We start from the raw sequence: 22,139 nt of genomic DNA on the forward strand, positions 1-22,139 counted from the left end.
GATACCCCGAGATCGTGGTCGGAACTGTTGGGGCTCAGGATTGTGAGGTGTGATTGTCATCGGCCTGCAGCTGGGTGGAGGGGCAGATATAATCAGAGGGGGACGGGACACGGGAGAAGGCCGTGGTTCATTGTCCAGAAGCCTCCTCCATCGCGGTCAGATAGTAAGGGCTTCATCGGCCAGGGCTGCAGCTCTATCCACGGTGCACGGCGTGCGCTCCCAGACCCATTCCCGTACCTCTGCGGGGCACTTGGTAATAAATTGTTCTATAAGGAACGCCTGTATAACATCTTCCACAGTAAAGGCGTTTTCTGCTTCCAGCCATCTCTGACATGTCTGGGACATCTTATGTGCATACATCCTAAACAATCCCCCCGTGGTGCATGGGAGGTCTCGAAACTTGACCCTATATGAGTCTGGGGTGATTGTTGTGAATTTGGATTCTGGGCTCCCCCGGTGGCTACTGGTGGAATTGAACTGGTGTCTTCATCTTCTCTGTTCACCTGTTCCCATCAAGATGTGGGAGTCGCTATATAACCTTGCTGCTCTGTTAGTTGCTTGCCGGTCAACAATGTTATCAGAAGCCTCTCTGTGCTTGTTCCTGCTCCTAGACAACTACTAGATAAGTTGGACTCTTGTCCATGTTTGTTTTTGCATTTTTGTTCCAGTTCACAGCTGTAGTTTCGTTACTGTGTCTGGAAAGCTCTTGTGAACAGGAATTGCCACTCTGGTGTTATGAGTTAATGCCAGAGTTTTAAAGTAATTTCTGGATGGTGTTTTGATAGGGTTTTCAGCTGACCATGAAAGTGTCCTTTCTGTCTTCTGCTATGTAGTAAGTGGACCTCAAATTTGCTAAACCTATTTTCATACTACGTTTGTTATTTCATCTTAATTCACCGCCAATACATGTGGGGGGCCTCTGTCTCCTTTCGGGGTATTTCTCTAGAGGTGAGCTAGGACTAATATTTTCCTCTGCTAGCATTATTTAGTCCTCCGGCTGGTGCTGGGCATCTAGAATCAACGTAGGCATGCTACCCGGCCACTGCTAGTTGTGCGTTAGGTTTAGTTCATGGTCAGCTCAGTTCCCATCTTCCAAGAGCTAGTTCCTTTATATGCTGATGCTATGATCTCTTGCCATTGAGATCATGACAGTTTGACCGGCCCACTAAAGGGTTAAAATCCTTGGCTGAGAAAGGAGAGAAATAAGTAGTCTGCTGAAATTTTTTTTTTTTTTTTCTCTCCTTCTAATCTTTGAATGGTTCTGTGTCCACCTGTTTGTAATGGATCTTCAGAGTGTAACTGCAGGTTTGAATAATCTCGCCACGAAGGTACAAAATTTGCAAGATTTTGTTTGTCATGCACCTGTATCTGAGCCGAGAATTCCTTTGCCGGAATTTTTCTCGGGGAATAGATCTGGGTTTCAGAATTTTCGAAATAATTGCAAATTATTTTTGTCCCTGAAATCTCGCTCTGCCGGAGACCCTGCACAGCAGGTCAGGATTGTGATTTCCTTGCTCCGGGGCGACCCTCAAGACTGGGCTTTTTCATTGACACCAAGGGATCCTGCGTTGCTCAATGTGGATGCGTTTTTTCTGGCCTTGGGGTTGCTTTATGACGAACCTCATTTGGAGCTTCAGGCAGAAAAAACTTTGATGTCCCTATCTCAGGGGCAAGATGAAGCGGAAATTTACTGCCAAAGATTCCGTAAATGGTCTATGCTTACTCAGTGGAATGAGTGCGCCCTGGCGGCGACTTTCAGAGAGGGTCTCTCTGATGCCATTAAGGATGTTATGGTGGGGTTCCCTGTGCCTGCGGGTCTGAATGAGTCCATGACAATGGCTATTCAGATCGATAGGCGTTTGCGGGAGCGCAAACCAGTGCACCATCTGGCGGTGTCCACTGAGAAATCGCCAGAGAGTATGCAGTGTGATAGAATTCTGTCCCGAAGCGAGCGGCAGAATTTTAGACGGAAAAATGGGTTGTGTTTCTATTGTGGTGATTCTACTCATGTTATATCAGCATGCTCTAAGCGCACTAAAAAGCTTGGTAAATCTGTTTCCATTTGCACCTTACCATCTAAGTTTATTCTATCTGTGACCCTGATTTGCTCTTTGTCATCTATTACCACGGACGCCTATGTCGACTCTGGCGCCGCGTTGAGTCTTATGGATTGGTCCTTTGCCAAACGCTGTGGGTATGATTTAGAGCCTTTGGAGACTCCTATTCCTCTGAAGGGGATTGACTCCACCCCATTGGCTAATAATAAACCACAATACTGGACACAAGTAACTATGCGTATTAATCCGGATCACCAGGAGATTATTCGCTTTCTGGTGCTGTGTAATCTACATGATGATTTGGTGCTAGGATTGCCTTGGCTGCAATCTCACAACCCAGTCCTCGACTGGAGAGCTATGTCTGTGTTGAGCTGGGGATGTAAGGGGGCTCATGGGGATGTACCTGTGGTTTCCATTTCATCATCTATTCCCTCTGAAATTCCTGAGTTCCTGTCTGACTATCGTGACGTCTTTGAAGAATCCAAGCTGGGTTCGTTACCTCCGCACCGAGAGTGCGATTGTGCCATAGATTTAATCCCGGGTAGTAAATACCCAAAGGGTCGTTTATTTAATCTGTCTGTGCCTGAACATGCTGCTATGCGAGAATATATAAAGGAGTCCTTGGAAAAGGGACATATTCGTCCATCGTCATCTCCCTTAGGAGCCGGTTTTTTCTTTGTGTCAAAAAAAGACGGCTCTTTGAGACCATGTATTGATTATCGGCTTTTGAATAAAATCACTGTTAAATATCAATACCCATTGCCGTTGCTGACTGATTTGTTTGCTCGCATAAAGGGGGCCAAGTGGTTCTCTAAGATTGACCTTCGTGGGGCGTATAATTTGGTGCGAATCAGGCAGGGGGATGAGTGGAAAACCGCATTTAATACGCCCGAGGGCCATTTTGAGTATTTAGTGATGCCTTTTGGTCTTTCAAATGCTCCGTCAGTTTTCCAGTCCTTTATGCATGATATTTTTCGCGATTATTTGGATAAATTTATGATTGTGTATCTGGATGATATTCTGATTTTTTCGGATGACTGGGACTCTCATGTCCAGCAAGTCAAGAGGGTTTTTCAGGTTTTGCGGTCTAATTCTTTGTGTGTGAAGGGTTCTAAGTGTGTTTTTGGGGTACAGAGGATTTCCTTTTTGGGATATATTTTTTCCCCCTCTTCCATTGAAATGGATCCTGTCAAGGTTCAAGCTATTTGTGATTGGACGCAGCCCTCTTCTCTTAAGAGTCTTCAGAAATTTTTGGGCTTTGCTAACTTTTATCGTCGATTTATTGCTGGTTTTTCGGATATTGCTAAGCCATTGACCGATTTGACTAAGAAGGGTGCTGATGTTGCCGATTGGTCCCCTGATGCTGTGGAGGCCTTTCGGGAGCTCAAGCGCCGTTTTTCCTCTGCCCCTGTGTTGCGTCAGCCTGATGTTGCTCTACCTTTTCAGGTTGAGGTCGACGCTTCTGAGATCGGAGCTGGGGCAGTGTTGTCGCAGAAAAGTTCTGACTGCTCCGTGATGAGGCCTTGTGCCTTCTTTTCCCGTAAATTTTCGCCCGCTGAGCGGAATTATGATGTTGGGAATCGGGAGCTTTTGGCCATGAAGTGGGCTTTTGAGGAGTGGCGCCATTGGCTTGAGGGGGCCAGACATCAGGTGGTGGTATTGACTGACCACAAAAATTTGATTTATCTTGAGACCGCCAGGCGCCTGAATCCTAGACAGGCGCGCTTGTCATTATTTTTCTCTCGGTTTAATTTTGTGGTGTCATACCTACCGGGTTCTAAGAATGTTAAGGCAGATGCCCTTTCTAGGAGTTTTGAGCCTGACTCGCCTGGTAACTCTGAGCCCACAGGTATCCTTAAGGATGGAGTGGTATTGTCAGCCGTTTCTCCAGACCTGCGGCGGGCCTTGCAGGAGTTTCAGGCGGATAGACCTGATCGTTGCCCACCTGATAAACTATTTGTTCCTGATGATTGGACCAGTAGAGTCATCTCTGAGGTTCATTCTTCTGCGTTGGCAGGTTATCCTGGCATTTTTGGTACCAGGGATTTGGTGGCAAGGTCCTTCTGGTGGCCTTCCCTGTCACGAGATGTGCGAGGCTTTGTGCAGTCTTGTGACGTTTGTGCTCGGGCCAAGCCTTGTTGTTCTCGGGCTAGTGGATTGTTATTGCCCTTGCCTATTCCTAAGAGGCCTTGGACGCACATCTCGATGGATTTTATTTCAGATCTGCCTGTTTCTCAGAAGATGTCTGTCATCTGGGTGGTGTGTGACCGTTTCTCTAAGATGGTCCATTTGGTTCCTCTGCCCAAGTTGCCTTCTTCTTCCGAGTTGGTTCCTCTGTTTTTTCAAAATGTTGTTCGTTTGCATGGTATTCCTGAGAATATCGTTTCTGACAGAGGGACCCAATTCGTGTCTAGATTTTGGCGGGCATTCTGTGCTAGGATGGGCATAGATTTATCTTTTTCGTCCGCTTTCCATCCTCAGACGAATGGCCAGACCGAGCGGATTAATCAGACCCTGGAGACATATCTGAGGTGTTTTGTGTCTGCTGACCAGGATGATTGGGTTGCTTTTTTGCCATTGGCGGAGTTCGCTCTCAATAATCGGGCCAGCTCTGCCACTTTGGTGTCCCCGTTTTTCTGTAATTCGGGGTTTCATCCTCGATTTTCCTCTGGTCAGGTGGAATCTTCGGATTGTCCTGGAGTGGATGCTGTGGTGGAGAGATTGCATCAGATCTGGGGGCAGGTGGTGGACAATTTGAGGTTGTCCCAGGAGAAGACTCAGCTTTTTGCCAACCGCCACCGTCGTGTTGGTCCTCGGCTTTGTGTTGGGGATTTGGTGTGGTTGTCTTCTCGTTTTGTCCCTATGAGGGTCTCTTCTCCTAAGTTTAAGCCTCGGTTCATCGGCCCGTATAAGATATTGGAGATTCTTAACCCTGTTTCCTTCCGTTTGGACCTCCCTGCATCCTTTTCTATTCATAACGTTTTTCATCGGTCATTATTGCGCAGGTATGAGGTACCGGTTGTGCCTTCCGTTGAGCCTCCTGCTCCGGTGTTGGTTGAGGGTGAGTTGGAGTACGTTGTGGAGAAAATCTTAGACTCTCGTGTTTCCAGACGGAGACTCCAGTATCTGGTCAAGTGGAAGGGATACGGCCAGGAGGATAATTCTTGGGTGAATGCATCTGATGTTCATGCCTCTGATCTGGTTCGTGCCTTTCATAGGGCCCATCCTGATCGCCCTGGTGGTTCTGGTGAGGGTTCGGTGCCCCCTCCTTGAGGGGGGGGTACTGTTGTGAATTTGGATTCTGGGCTCCCCCGGTGGCTACTGGTGGAATTGAACTGGTGTCTTCATCTTCTCTGTTCACCTGTTCCCATCAAGATGTGGGAGTCGCTATATAACCTTGCTGCTCTGTTAGTTGCTTGCCGGTCAACAATGTTATCAGAAGCCTCTCTGTGCTTGTTCCTGCTCCTAGACAACTACTAGATAAGTTGGACTCTTGTCCATGTTTGTTTTTGCATTTTTGTTCCAGTTCACAGCTGTAGTTTCGTTACTGTGTCTGGAAAGCTCTTGTGAACAGGAATTGCCACTCTGGTGTTATGAGTTAATGCCAGAGTTTTAAAGTAATTTCTGGATGGTGTTTTGATAGGGTTTTCAGCTGACCATGAAAGTGTCCTTTCTGTCTTCTGCTATGTAGTAAGTGGACCTCAAATTTGCTAAACCTATTTTCATACTACGTTTGTTATTTCATCTTAATTCACCGCCAATACATGTGGGGGGCCTCTGTCTCCTTTCGGGGTATTTCTCTAGAGGTGAGCTAGGACTAATATTTTCCTCTGCTAGCATTATTTAGTCCTCCGGCTGGTGCTGGGCATCTAGAATCAACGTAGGCATGCTACCCGGCCACTGCTAGTTGTGCGTTAGGTTTAGTTCATGGTCAGCTCAGTTCCCATCTTCCAAGAGCTAGTTCCTTTATATGCTGATGCTATGATCTCTTGCCATTGAGATCATGACAGTTTGACCGGCCCACTAAAGGGTTAAAATCCTTGGCTGAGAAAGGAGAGAAATAAGTAGTCTGCTGAAATTTTTTTTTTTTTTTTCTCTCCTTCTAATCTTTGAATGGTTCTGTGTCCACCTGTTTGTAATGGATCTTCAGAGTGTAACTGCAGGTTTGAATAATCTCGCCACGAAGGTACAAAATTTGCAAGATTTTGTTTGTCATGCACCTGTATCTGAGCCGAGAATTCCTTTGCCGGAATTTTTCTCGGGGAATAGATCTGGGTTTCAGAATTTTCGAAATAATTGCAAATTATTTTTGTCCCTGAAATCTCGCTCTGCCGGAGACCCTGCACAGCAGGTCAGGATTGTGATTTCCTTGCTCCGGGGCGACCCTCAAGACTGGGCTTTTTCATTGACACCAAGGGATCCTGCGTTGCTCAATGTGGATGCGTTTTTTCTGGCCTTGGGGTTGCTTTATGACGAACCTCATTTGGAGCTTCAGGCAGAAAAAACTTTGATGTCCCTATCTCAGGGGCAAGATGAAGCGGAAATTTACTGCCAAAGATTCCGTAAATGGTCTATGCTTACTCAGTGGAATGAGTGCGCCCTGGCGGCGACTTTCAGAGAGGGTCTCTCTGATGCCATTAAGGATGTTATGGTGGGGTTCCCTGTGCCTGCGGGTCTGAATGAGTCCATGACAATGGCTATTCAGATCGATAGGCGTTTGCGGGAGCGCAAACCAGTGCACCATCTGGCGGTGTCCACTGAGAAATCGCCAGAGAGTATGCAGTGTGATAGAATTCTGTCCCGAAGCGAGCGGCAGAATTTTAGACGGAAAAATGGGTTGTGTTTCTATTGTGGTGATTCTACTCATGTTATATCAGCATGCTCTAAGCGCACTAAAAAGCTTGGTAAATCTGTTTCCATTTGCACCTTACCATCTAAGTTTATTCTATCTGTGACCCTGATTTGCTCTTTGTCATCTATTACCACGGACGCCTATGTCGACTCTGGCGCCGCGTTGAGTCTTATGGATTGGTCCTTTGCCAAACGCTGTGGGTATGATTTAGAGCCTTTGGAGACTCCTATTCCTCTGAAGGGGATTGACTCCACCCCATTGGCTAATAATAAACCACAATACTGGACACAAGTAACTATGCGTATTAATCCGGATCACCAGGAGATTATTCGCTTTCTGGTGCTGTGTAATCTACATGATGATTTGGTGCTAGGATTGCCTTGGCTGCAATCTCACAACCCAGTCCTCGACTGGAGAGCTATGTCTGTGTTGAGCTGGGGATGTAAGGGGGCTCATGGGGATGTACCTGTGGTTTCCATTTCATCATCTATTCCCTCTGAAATTCCTGAGTTCCTGTCTGACTATCGTGACGTCTTTGAAGAATCCAAGCTTGGTTCGTTACCTCCGCACCGAGAGTGCGATTGTGCCATAGATTTAATCCCGGGTAGTAAATACCCAAAGGGTCGTTTATTTAATCTGTCTGTGCCTGAACATGCTGCTATGCGAGAATATATAAAGGAGTCCTTGGAAAAGGGACATATTCGTCCATCGTCATCTCCCTTAGGAGCCGGTTTTTTCTTTGTGTCAAAAAAAGACGGCTCTTTGAGACCATGTATTGATTATCGGCTTTTGAATAAAATCACTGTTAAATATCAATACCCATTGCCGTTGCTGACTGATTTGTTTGCTCGCATAAAGGGGGCCAAGTGGTTCTCTAAGATTGACCTTCGTGGGGCGTATAATTTGGTGCGAATCAGGCAGGGGGATGAGTGGAAAACCGCATTTAATACGCCCGAGGGCCATTTTGAGTATTTAGTGATGCCTTTTGGTCTTTCAAATGCTCCGTCAGTTTTCCAGTCCTTTATGCATGATATTTTTCGCGATTATTTGGATAAATTTATGATTGTGTATCTGGATGATATTCTGATTTTTTCGGATGACTGGGACTCTCATGTCCAGCAAGTCAAGAGGGTTTTTCAGGTTTTGCGGTCTAATTCTTTGTGTGTGAAGGGTTCTAAGTGTGTTTTTGGGGTACAGAGGATTTCCTTTTTGGGATATATTTTTTCCCCCTCTTCCATTGAAATGGATCCTGTCAAGGTTCAAGCTATTTGTGATTGGACGCAGCCCTCTTCTCTTAAGAGTCTTCAGAAATTTTTGGGCTTTGCTAACTTTTATCGTCGATTTATTGCTGGTTTTTCGGATATTGCTAAGCCATTGACCGATTTGACTAAGAAGGGTGCTGATGTTGCCGATTGGTCCCCTGATGCTGTGGAGGCCTTTCGGGAGCTCAAGCGCCGTTTTTCCTCTGCCCCTGTGTTGCGTCAGCCTGATGTTGCTCTACCTTTTCAGGTTGAGGTCGACGCTTCTGAGATCGGAGCTGGGGCAGTGTTGTCGCAGAAAAGTTCTGACTGCTCCGTGATGAGGCCTTGTGCCTTCTTTTCCCGTAAATTTTCGCCCGCTGAGCGGAATTATGATGTTGGGAATCGGGAGCTTTTGGCCATGAAGTGGGCTTTTGAGGAGTGGCGCCATTGGCTTGAGGGGGCCAGACATCAGGTGGTGGTATTGACTGACCACAAAAATTTGATTTATCTTGAGACCGCCAGGCGCCTGAATCCTAGACAGGCGCGCTTGTCATTATTTTTCTCTCGGTTTAATTTTGTGGTGTCATACCTACCGGGTTCTAAGAATGTTAAGGCAGATGCCCTTTCTAGGAGTTTTGAGCCTGACTCGCCTGGTAACTCTGAGCCCACAGGTATCCTTAAGGATGGAGTGGTATTGTCAGCCGTTTCTCCAGACCTGCGGCGGGCCTTGCAGGAGTTTCAGGCGGATAGACCTGATCGTTGCCCACCTGATAAACTATTTGTTCCTGATGATTGGACCAGTAGAGTCATCTCTGAGGTTCATTCTTCTGCGTTGGCAGGTTATCCTGGCATTTTTGGTACCAGGGATTTGGTGGCAAGGTCCTTCTGGTGGCCTTCCCTGTCACGAGATGTGCGAGGCTTTGTGCAGTCTTGTGACGTTTGTGCTCGGGCCAAGCCTTGTTGTTCTCGGGCTAGTGGATTGTTATTGCCCTTGCCTATTCCTAAGAGGCCTTGGACGCACATCTCGATGGATTTTATTTCAGATCTGCCTGTTTCTCAGAAGATGTCTGTCATCTGGGTGGTGTGTGACCGTTTCTCTAAGATGGTCCATTTGGTTCCTCTGCCCAAGTTGCCTTCTTCTTCCGAGTTGGTTCCTCTGTTTTTTCAAAATGTTGTTCGTTTGCATGGTATTCCTGAGAATATCGTTTCTGACAGAGGGACCCAATTCGTGTCTAGATTTTGGCGGGCATTCTGTGCTAGGATGGGCATAGATTTATCTTTTTCGTCCGCTTTCCATCCTCAGACGAATGGCCAGACCGAGCGGATTAATCAGACCCTGGAGACATATCTGAGGTGTTTTGTGTCTGCTGACCAGGATGATTGGGTTGCTTTTTTGCCATTGGCGGAGTTCGCTCTCAATAATCGGGCCAGCTCTGCCACTTTGGTGTCCCCGTTTTTCTGTAATTCGGGGTTTCATCCTCGATTTTCCTCTGGTCAGGTGGAATCTTCGGATTGTCCTGGAGTGGATGCTGTGGTGGAGAGATTGCATCAGATCTGGGGGCAGGTGGTGGACAATTTGAGGTTGTCCCAGGAGAAGACTCAGCTTTTTGCCAACCGCCACCGTCGTGTTGGTCCTCGGCTTTGTGTTGGGGATTTGGTGTGGTTGTCTTCTCGTTTTGTCCCTATGAGGGTCTCTTCTCCTAAGTTTAAGCCTCGGTTCATCGGCCCGTATAAGATATTGGAGATTCTTAACCCTGTTTCCTTCCGTTTGGACCTCCCTGCATCCTTTTCTATTCATAACGTTTTTCATCGGTCATTATTGCGCAGGTATGAGGTACCGGTTGTGCCTTCCGTTGAGCCTCCTGCTCCGGTGTTGGTTGAGGGTGAGTTGGAGTACGTTGTGGAGAAAATCTTAGACTCTCGTGTTTCCAGACGGAGACTCCAGTATCTGGTCAAGTGGAAGGGATACGGCCAGGAGGATAATTCTTGGGTGAATGCATCTGATGTTCATGCCTCTGATCTGGTTCGTGCCTTTCATAGGGCCCATCCTGATCGCCCTGGTGGTTCTGGTGAGGGTTCGGTGCCCCCTCCTTGAGGGGGGGGTACTGTTGTGAATTTGGATTCTGGGCTCCCCCGGTGGCTACTGGTGGAATTGAACTGGTGTCTTCATCTTCTCTGTTCACCTGTTCCCATCAAGATGTGGGAGTCGCTATATAACCTTGCTGCTCTGTTAGTTGCTTGCCGGTCAACAATGTTATCAGAAGCCTCTCTGTGCTTGTTCCTGCTCCTAGACAACTACTAGATAAGTTGGACTCTTGTCCATGTTTGTTTTTGCATTTTTGTTCCAGTTCACAGCTGTAGTTTCGTTACTGTGTCTGGAAAGCTCTTGTGAACAGGAATTGCCACTCTGGTGTTATGAGTTAATGCCAGAGTTTTAAAGTAATTTCTGGATGGTGTTTTGATAGGGTTTTCAGCTGACCATGAAAGTGTCCTTTCTGTCTTCTGCTATGTAGTAAGTGGACCTCAAATTTGCTAAACCTATTTTCATACTACGTTTGTTATTTCATCTTAATTCACCGCCAATACATGTGGGGGGCCTCTGTCTCCTTTCGGGGTATTTCTCTAGAGGTGAGCTAGGACTAATATTTTCCTCTGCTAGCATTATTTAGTCCTCCGGCTGGTGCTGGGCATCTAGAATCAACGTAGGCATGCTACCCGGCCACTGCTAGTTGTGCGTTAGGTTTAGTTCATGGTCAGCTCAGTTCCCATCTTCCAAGAGCTAGTTCCTTTATATGCTGATGCTATGATCTCTTGCCATTGAGATCATGACAGGTGATAGCATGGTAACCCAGGATAGTCTGCTTTACAATGTTTTAATCCTGGTTCTGCTGGGAGTCAATGGTTCGGTAAGCCTCCGCCAAGCTACCTTTCAGGAGTCCCACTAACAAACGCATCCAGCCAGAATGGGGCACCTCCATCACAGCACACTGCTGCTCAAAGTCCTTGAAGCACCCCTCCACATGTCCAGAAGCCTCATCAAATGGCTTAAAGTCTGTCCGGGTGACCGTACAGGCTCCCGGATCTTTGGGTTTACATTCCACATTGCATTACTCCCTCTTTCAAGCTCCATTGCTTCTTGTCTCCGCTGTGCCCGGCGGGCAGCCTCCTCCTTGTACTTCTGAGAGACGCCTGGGTGCAGAACCGCCATCTCTTCTTCGTACCACACCACCCACTGGCTTTTTGGGGTGAGGGTCCTCGTCTCCAGTGCTCGTCCTTCAGACATATGGGAGTAAGTGGTCTGGCTAGCACCCGCCAGTAGATCAATTAAGGCCTCTTTAGTCAGTCCCTGGTAGTTCAGGCCCAAGTCTCAGGCTCTCTCCAGTAAACTGGATACAGTCCGATTTCTGTACTCACTCTGTGGGTGGTTCTCTATTAGGTAACACTCTGTTGATGCCACTGCTTGCCACCAGTTGTCATGGGGGTCCTTCTCCGGTACCACACAATCAACAGAGCCAGCGAAGAGTGAAAAATCCCAAGACCTTTATTTAGGCAAAAGTACAAAAGGTCCATATGCGATCCACCACACAAAGGATAAAATAGTCCAGAACACGAATGCAGTTCAGTAACAGGATAAAAGTCCAACAATCCAGCACAGAGGATAACAGTCCATATTCCCTTCTTTTCTCTCTCTGACGTGCTGTCTTCACATCATGGATTCCACACAGGATCTGATTTCCCCCCAGCTCCTGTCCTCTCCTTATGTCCAGGAGTAGTCAGACAGGTTGGGGTGGTTTTCAGGCCTCCCACACTTGACAAAGGTGCCTGGTGGATTAAGGCTCTACAGGGGGTCATTGTTTCAACAAGCTAGTTCAATATGTCATTAGCATATTAGCAAACAGGTTTATTCACTGACCCTGTGGAGAGATAAAAGTACAGGAATGTGGGGGCTGATATCAGATGGCAAATAACAGCAATTCATCAATTGGCAAATAACTCATACTACAACAGAACACCATGATAATCAGTAAAATATAAATATACACAAAAATGATACCCACATAGCATATCACATCATCACAACCGGTGAACAGCAAATTCCATTTTAGTGATCGGTGTCAGGCAGCTGCTGACAAGTCTAATAAAATAATGGGATGCAGTAAAAGAGGCAGTGATGGTGATGATGAGAACAGAGTTTTCCTCTTTACATCTATACAAGTCAATAGTGCGGTCGCACTTATATACTGGGTACAGTTTTAGTATTCGGTGTATAAGAAGGACGGAGCTGAACTAGAGGGGGTGCAGAGAAGAGCAACCAAGTTATTAAGAGAATGGGTGGGCTGCAGAGGATGAGTTATCAGACTTGAGGTTTTACATTTTGGGTAAAAACGAGGAATTAGGGGCGATCTTATTACAGTGTAAAAACATATAAAGGGACAGCACAGAGATCTGTAAAATGATCTTTTTTCACCTAGGTCTGGGACAATGACATGAAGGCATTTTCTATGTCTAGAGAAAAAAAAGGTTAACAGCATCACAAACAGGAATTCTTTAATGTATGAGCAGTGAGACTATGGATTCTTTACTGTATGAGCAGTGAGACTCTGGATTCTTTACTGTAATAGCATTGAGACAATGGAATCTTTCCTGTAAGAGCAGTGAGACTATGGATTCTTTACTGTAAGAGCAGTGAGACTATGGATTCTTTACTGTAAGGGCAGTGAGGCTATTGATTCTTTACTGTAAGGGCAGTGAGACTATGGATTCTTTACTGTACGAGCAGTGAGTAGTGTTGAGCGATACCTTCCGATACTCAAAGGTATTGGTATCGGATGGGATCGGCCGATATCCAAAAAATATCGGATATCGCCGATACCGATACCCGATACCAATGCAAGTCAATGGGACACAAGTATCGGAAGCTATCCTGGATGGTTCCCAGGGTCTGAAGGAGAGGAAACTCTCCTTCAGGCCCTGGGATCCATAATCATGTAAAAAATAAAGAATTAAAATAAAAAATATGGATATACTCACCCCTCCGGCGGCCCCTGGACCTTACCGATGTAACCGGCAGCATCCGTTCCTAAGAATGAGGAGTTTAGCACCTTCGATGACGTCGCGGCTTGTGATTGGTCGCGTGACCGCTCATGTGACCGCTCACGCGACCAATCACAAGCCGCGACGTCATCGCAGGTCCTAAACTCCTCATTCTTAGGAACGGAGGCTGCCGGTTACATCGGTAAGGTCCAGGGGCCGCCGGAGGGGTGAGTATATCCATATTTTTTATTTTAATTCTTTATTTTTTACATGAACATGGATCCCAGGGCCTGAAGGAAAGTCTCCTCTCCTCCAGACCCTGGGAACCATACACTGGGAACTTCCGATTCCGATTTCCGATATCACAAAAATATCGGAACTCGGTATCGGAATTCCGATACAGCAAATATCGGCCGATACCCGATACTTGCGGTATCGGAATGCTCAACACTAGCAGTGAGACTATGGATTCTTTACTGTACAAGCAGTGAGACTATGGATTCTTTACTGTAAGGGCAGTGAGACTGTGGATTCTTTACTGTATGAGCAGTGAGGCTATGGATTCTTTACTGTACGAGCAGTGAGGCTATGGATTCTTTACTGTAAGAGCAGAGAGACTATGGATTCTTTACTGTAAGGGCAGTGAGACTATGGATTCTTTACTGTAAGGGCAGTGAGACTATGGATTCTTTACTGTACGAGCAGTGAGGCTATGGATTCTTTACTGTATGAGCAATGAGGCTACGGACTTTCTACTTGTGAGCAGTGAGACTATGGATTCTTTACTGTAAGAGCAGTGAGACTATGAATTCTTTACTGTATGAGCAGTGAGACTATGGATTCTTTACTGTATGAGAAGTGAGGCTATGGATTCTTTACTGCAATAGCAGTGAGACTATGGATTCTGTACTGTAAGAGCAGTGAGGCTATGGATTCTTTACTGTACAAGCAGTGTGGCTATGGATTCTTTACTGTACGAGCAGTGAGACTATGGATTCTTTACTCTACGAGCAGTGAGACTATGGATTCTGTACTCTATGAGCAGTGAGGATATGGATTCTTTACTGTAAGAGCATTGAGACTATGGATTCTTTACTGTAAGGTCAGTGAGGCTATGGATTCTTTACTGTAAGGGCAGTGAGACTATGGATTCTTTACTGTATGAGCAGTGAGACTATGGATTCTTTACTGTACGAGCAGTGAGACTATGGATTCTTTACTGTAAGGGTAGTGAGACTGTGGATTCTTTACTGTATGAGCAGTGAGGCTATGGATTCTTTACTGTACGAGCAGTGAGGCTATGGATTCTTTACTGTAAGAGCAGAGAGACTATGGATTCTTTACTGTAAGGGCAGTGAGACTATGGATTCTTTACTGTAAGGGCTGTGAGACTATGGATTCTTTACTGTAAGGGCAGTGAGACTATGGATTCTTTACTGTATGAGCAGTGAGGCTATGGATTCTTTACTGTATGAGCAATGAGGCTACGGACTTTCTACTTGTGAGCAGTGAGACTATGGATTCTTTACTGTATGAGCAGTGAGGCTATGGATTCTTTACTGTATGAGCAGTGAGACTATGGATTCTTTACTGTATGAGAAGTGAGGCTATGGATTCTTTACTGCAATAGCAGTGAGACTATGGATTCTGTACTGTAAGAGCAGTGAGGCTATGGATTCTTTACTGTACAAGCAGTGTGGCTATGGATTCTTTACTGTACGAGCAGTGAGACTATGGATTCTTTACTCTACGAGCAGTGAGACTATGGATTCTGTACTCTATGAGCAGTGAGGATATGGATTCTTTACTGTAAGAGCATTGAGACTATGGATTCTTTACTGTAAGGTCAGTGAGGCTATGGATTCTTTACTGTAAGGGCAGTGAGACTATGGATTCTTTACTGTATGAGCAGTGAGACTATGGATTCTTTCCTGTACGAGCAGTGAGACTATGGATTCTTTACTGTAAGGGCAGTGAGACTGGATTCTTTACTGTATGAGCAGTGAGGCTATGGATTCTTTACTGTACGAGCAGTAAGGCTATGGATTCTTTACTGTAAGAGCAGTGAGACTATGGATTCTTTACTGTAAGGGCAGTGAGACTATGGATTCTTTACTGTATGAGCAGTGAGGCTATGGATTCTTTACTGTACGAGCAGTGAGACTATGGATTCTTTACTGTAAGGGCAGTGAGACTATGTATTCTTTACTGTATGACCAATGAGGCTATGGACTTTCTACTTTGTGAGCAGTGAGACTATGGATTCTTTACTGTAAGAGCAGTGAAACTATGGATTCTTTACTGTATGAGCAGTGAGGCTATGGATTCTTAACTGTATGAGCAGTGAGACTATGGATTCTTTACTGTACGAGCAGTGAGGCTATGGATTCTTTACTGCAATAGCAGTGAGACTATGGATTCTTTACTGTATGAGCAGTGAGGCTATGGATTCTTAACTGTATGAGCAGTGAGACTATGGATTCTTTACTGTAAGAGCAGTGAGACTATGGATTCTGTACCCTACAAGCAGTGAGTATATGGATTCTTTACTGTAAGAGCAGTGAGACTATGGATTCTTTACTGTAAGTTCAGTCAGACTATGTATTTTCTACTGTGTCAGCAATGAGACTATGGAATCATCTACTGTTTGAGCAGTTAATCTATGTATTCTTAATTGTAGGAGCAGTGAGATTATGGTATTTTTACTGTACGAGCATTGTGATTATGGTCCGATTCTTTCCTGTAAAAGCAGTGAGACTATGGAACTCTCTGCCACATGATGTTGTAATTGTCAACTCACAAAAAAAAGGTCCAGGAGGGCCTAGATGCCATGCAATATGGCAGTTTATGGCAGAATCTAGTGATTCTGTGATTTGACATTGATTTACTTGATCCAAGTCTGACTGCCACACATAAAATCGAGAACATTTTTTCATAAAATCTGTTTCATAAGGGTTAACTTGTAAGGCATAAATCCCAAATAAAAAGGAAGGGCAAAAATGATGTCGAAAAGTAGGAAAATAGAAAAAAAATGGAAATGAAAAGCCAAGAGGATTAAATAAATGGAATGTGTGATTATAATGAATAAGCAATGTGGCATCTGTAGCCGGAATCTGCGAGGCTCATGGAATGGAGCATTCAATGCTTTTCATGCAGTGGAATAGAGAAAATTCAAAATATATTAAAAACACGAAGTTTTGATTCCTCCAGAATCAGTCACAACCATGCAGATATAGGAGAGCTAAGATTATTGACATAACAGAGCGGAATTTATCATTCGGTACTATGGGTAGGGCAATACCTGGTAGGTCAGACTATGGGAATTTTCCCACGTTGTCTTTTTCAGGTGGATCCGCTTTGTAACCTTCCTGAAAAAGGGTTAAACTAGAAGATGTGACCGTTCGCTGGGAGTCTTCCACTGGGAAGCCGCTCACAAATTTATTGAATACAATTCAAATATAAAAACGATGGCCAAATGTCAGAAAAGAAAGAAAAAAATCGCTTCCTGACAAAAGACGCTGAAGTGTGTGTTAGATGAGATAGCTGCCGAATGATCAAACTAATGTCTACGGAAGATGAGGGCTTTAGTCAAACACTTGACCAGCTGACATGAATGACCTCATTCAGACAGCAGTATTTTCAGGCCATATAATGACCTTATAATGATCTAGTATCATTTTAATATTTAATGATGACAACAGCTACATGTTTACATCACCAGAACAACTGTCAGTTTACGACTACACTCCGAGAACCACCATCAGTACATGAACACTGTCACGGGTTTACCATGACAGAGAGGAGCCAGACTGATTTCTCCTTTCCTGCACTGAATAGAAGCACTTCACTTTCTTTTAGCAGTGTAGGGATTAATCTGCTCAGTTGAGAGCTCCTGGAAGCTTTCCTGCATTAAAGCTCTCAGCTGTTCACTGTTAGCCACTCCCATCTCCTATATAATCTGGGCCCTATCTAGCACTCATTGTCAGACATGGCTACAGGGCTGGAGATTGTTGATGGTGGTTATTGGAGAAGACGTTTTGTGGATTTATCTGTGACTGTTGCTAGTTTTTAAATGTGTGAAAATTCCCTTTCTTCACCTACTTTGGTTTAACCCCATCCTCCACTACCTGGTGCATTCCTCTGTTGCTTATGTGTGAGTATCTTTGGAATTTTTCATTACCGTTGTTCATATTACCTTGTTAGTCTGGTTGGTGTATTACAATACACTACTACTCTCCTCTTGCCTGGGTGGGGGAAAGGTACAAACTGAGAGCGGATTCAGGAGCTAAGGCAAGGTATGTGGCTCCAACATCTTCACCATCAGAAGTAATCCAGGGAGCAGGGTAAGCTAGGGCGTCCCCTAGCGTTAGGTATAGGGATGGAGCCTCTGGTCCCAGGACACCCTACAACAGACTCAAGACAAATAATTCACCAGAACCATTAACCCCTTTCTGACCTCGGATGGGATAGTACGTCCGAGGTCAGATACCGCGCTTTGATGCAGGGCTCCGGCGGTGAGCCCGCATCAAAGCCGGGACATGTCAGCTGTTTTGAACAGCTGACATGTGCCCGCAATAGCGGCGGGTGAAATAGCGATTCACCCGCCACTATTAACTAGTTAAATGCCGCTGTCAAACGCAGACAGCGGCATTTAACCGGCGCTTCCGGCCGGGCGGCCGGAAATGAGCGCATCGCTGACCCTCGTCACATGATCGGGGGTCAGCGATGCTTCTGCATTGTAACCATAGAGGTCCTTGAGACCTCTATGGTTACTGATCCCCGGCAGCTGTGAGCGCCACCCTGTGGTCGGCGCTCATAGCACACCTGCATTTCTGCTGCATAGCAGCGATCTTATGATCTTATGATCGCTGCTATGTAGCAGAGCCGATCGCGTTGTGCCAGCTTCTAGCCTCCCAAGGAGGCTATTGAAGCATGGCAAAAGTAAAAAAAAATGTGAAAAAAATAAAAAAAATATAAAAGTTTAAATCATCCCCCTTTCGCCCCAATCAAAATAACTCACTAAAAAACAATCAAACCTACACATATTTGGTATCGCCGCATTCAGAATCACCCGATCTATCAATAAAAAAGCATTAACCTGATCGCTAAACGGCGTAGCAAGAAAAAAATTCGAAACGCCAGAATTACGTTTTTTTTTGGTCGCCGTGACATTGCATTAAAATGCAATAACGGGCGATCAAAAGAACGTATCTGCACTGAAATGGTATCATTAAAAATGCTAACTCGGCACGCAAAAAAATAAGCCCTCAACCGGCCCCAGATCATGAAAAATAGAGACGCCACCATTATTGGAAAATTGCGCAATGTTTTTAATTTTTTTTTTTTTGTTTAGCAAAGTTTGGAATTTTTTTTCACCGCTTAGATAAACAAGAACCTAGACATGTTAGGTGTCTATGAAGTCGTACTGACCTGGAAAATCATAATGGCAGGTCAGTTTTAGCATTTAGTGAACGTAGCAAAAAAGCCAAACAGAAAACAAGTGGGGGACTGCACTTTTTTTGCAATTTCACCGCACTTGGAATTTTTTTTTCCATTTTCTAGTACACGACATGGTAAAACCAATGATGTTGTTCAAAAGTACAACTCGTCCCACAAAAAAAAAGTCCTCACATGGCCAAATTGACGGAAAAATAAAAAAGTTATGGCTCTGGGAAGGAGGGGAGCGAATAATGAACACGGAAAAATGGAAAATCCCAAGGTCATGAAGGGGTTAAAAGTGCAGGAATACTTTACCAGAACCACTAACAGTACAGAAATACATTACCAGAACCACCAACAATACAGAAATGCATAATAAGAACCACCATCAGAACATGAATACATCACCAGAACCACCAACAGTATAGAAATACATAACCAGAACCACTGTCAGTGCATGAGAAATCACCAGAACCAACCTTAGTACAGAAATACATCACCAGCACCATCAACAGTATAAAAATACATCACCAAAACCACCATTGGAACATGAGTATATCACCACAACCACCATCAGCACAGGAATACATCACCAGATTTATCATCAGTACACAACCCCATCACCAGAACCACCATCAGTACACAACCCCATCACCAGAACCACCATCAGTACATAGCCCCATCACCATAATCACCAGCAATACATAACTACAGCAAAAGAATTACCAACAGTACATGACTGCATCACCAGAACAACCATTAGTACATGGATACAAAACTACCATCAGTATATGAATACAACACTAATCATAGTACAGTGATTATTTGAACTGTCAGGTCAGGACAATATGTAACTGTATTGCTTGAAACTGCATCTCCCAGTGTGCCTTTAACAATAGTGAATAGACACTGGGAGTTCGAGATGTTGTTACCAGCCGTCATCAAACTGCAGACCTCACTGTTATTGAGTGAGGCTGAGCAAATCTAGATAGAGTGGAGTTGGAATAATGTAAACTGCTTCCCTGCAATCACAGGACTGCCTCATCTCAGCAGAATCCTGACAGCGTAATGGGTGCGAGCTTAAAGGATTCAGAAGTCTGCAGTCACATACAGTAAGTGAACACAGCAGAAGACAGGACAACCCCTTTAAGGAGTAAGTTAACATTACGGATATATCTTTTATGTTTTAGGTCCATAAATTATGAGCAGATTGGTGCCAGTCTCAGACCTGAGATCCTTACCTACAGGGAGTCTGTCATGGCAGGGAGCCGATCGGAGCTCATCTGATCGCAGGAGAGCGGGTGTGCTTCAATGTTTACTGGAATTAATGGAGCCACCCTTCCTACACAAAGATGCCGGTTTGTTTTGTTCTGGTGAAAATTTAAGTTTTTTAATTTTTGCTTTTAAATCTTGATCCTTTCGCCGACTCCCATAACCCTCCGCCCTAGGTACAGGCCTCCAGTGCCTTGTAGCTAATGTGGGCTTCAAAATGGCCGATATTATGGCAAGCACTCACTACGGGTATAAGGTGGAGTGTAGGCAACGATAATGAGCAGGCTTAATACAATCAGATAGAATCTAAGAATGCAAAAATACAAATACTATTCTTACTAATAATAAGGAAAATGATACATTGCTTCACTTGAAAGGGAGAGTCACGTGAGACCGATTAACACACAGACTGACTAGTAATACCAGGGAAGCCTGCTGCATTCTCACTTCGCAAAAGAAACAGTTAAATATAAAATGCAACTTTGTTCCATTTACAGACATCAATTTAGTCTCTGCTTCCGTGTAAGGAACATTACTCATATCAATATAACACCGGAATCACAAAATATCACGTTGTTAAAAGCATCCAAACCTTTTACAATTCATTTTTAACAATTTGTCATCACCTTGTCTGATGGCAAAGACTCCGATAGTGTCACTGATCCAACGCAGAAAATCCAAAACTGCAGGAAAATTTAGGAAACTCATGACAAATAACCAATAAATAGATCCAAAATTTATAGCTGCCTCTAAAAGGAAATAAATGATAGGAATAAATACTCTGATTCATAACACTGACCATTTTTTATAAAAATATCATGACCTACTAAGCCTGAATAATAGTCAATTGCTAAAACACTGCCCCCTATGTACAAGAATATAACTACTATAATACTGCCCCTATGTACAAGAATATAACTACTATAATACTGCTCCATGTACAATAATATAACTACTATAATACTGCTCCTATGTACAAGAATATAACTACTATAATTCTCACCCATCCCTTGTAGATTGTGAGCCTTCGTGGGCAGGGTCCTCTCTCCTCCTGTACCAGTTATGACTTGTATTGTTTAAGATTATTGTACTTGTTTTTATTTTTGTTTTTATTATGTATACCCCTCCTCACTTGAAAAAGCGCCATGGAATAAATGGCGCTATAACAATAAATAATAATAATAATAATACTGCCCCTATGTACAAGAATATAACTACTATAATATTGCCCCCTATGTACAAGAATATAACTACTATAATACTGCTCCTATGTACAAGAATATAACTACTATAATACTGCCCCTATGTACAAGAATATAACTACTATAATACTGCTCCTATGTACAAGAATATAACTACTATAATACTGCTCCTATGTACAAGAATATAACTACTATAATACTGCCCCTATGTACAAGAATATAACTACTATAATACTGCTCCTATGTACAAGAATATAACTACTATAATACTGCTCCTATGTACAAGAATATAACTACTATAATACTGCTTCTATATACAAGAATATAACTACTATAATACTGCTCCTATGTACAAGAATATAACTACTATAATACTGCTCCTATGTACAAGAATATAACTACTATAATACTGCTCCCTATGTACAAGAATATAACTACTATAATACTGCTCCTATGTACAAGAATATAACTACTATAATACTGCCCCTATGTACAAGAATATAACTACTATAATACTGCTCCTATGTACAAGAATATAACTATTATAATACTGCTCCTATGTACAGGAATATAACTACTATAATACTACCCCTATGTACAGGAATATAACTACTATAATACTGCTCCTATGTACAAGAATATAACTACTATAATACTGCTCCTATGTACAAGAATGTAACTACTATAATACTGCTCCTATGTACAAGAATATAACTACTATAATACTGCTCCTATGTACAAGAATATAACTACTATAATACTGCTCCTATGTTCAAGAATATAACTACTATAATACTGCTCCCTATGTACAAGAATATAACTACTATAATACTGCTCCTATGTACAAGAATATAACTACTATAATACTGCTCCTATGTACAAGAATATAACTACTATAATACTGCTCCTATGTACAAGAATATAACTACTATAATACTGCCCCTATATACAAGAATATAACTACTATAATACTGCCCCTATGTACAAGAATATAACTACTATAATACTGCCCCCTATGTACAAGAATATAACTACTATAATA

This window comes from Ranitomeya variabilis, chromosome 2, assembly GCF_051348905.1.
Source record: "Ranitomeya variabilis isolate aRanVar5 chromosome 2, aRanVar5.hap1, whole genome shotgun sequence".
NCBI lineage: Eukaryota > Metazoa > Chordata > Amphibia > Anura > Dendrobatidae > Ranitomeya > Ranitomeya variabilis.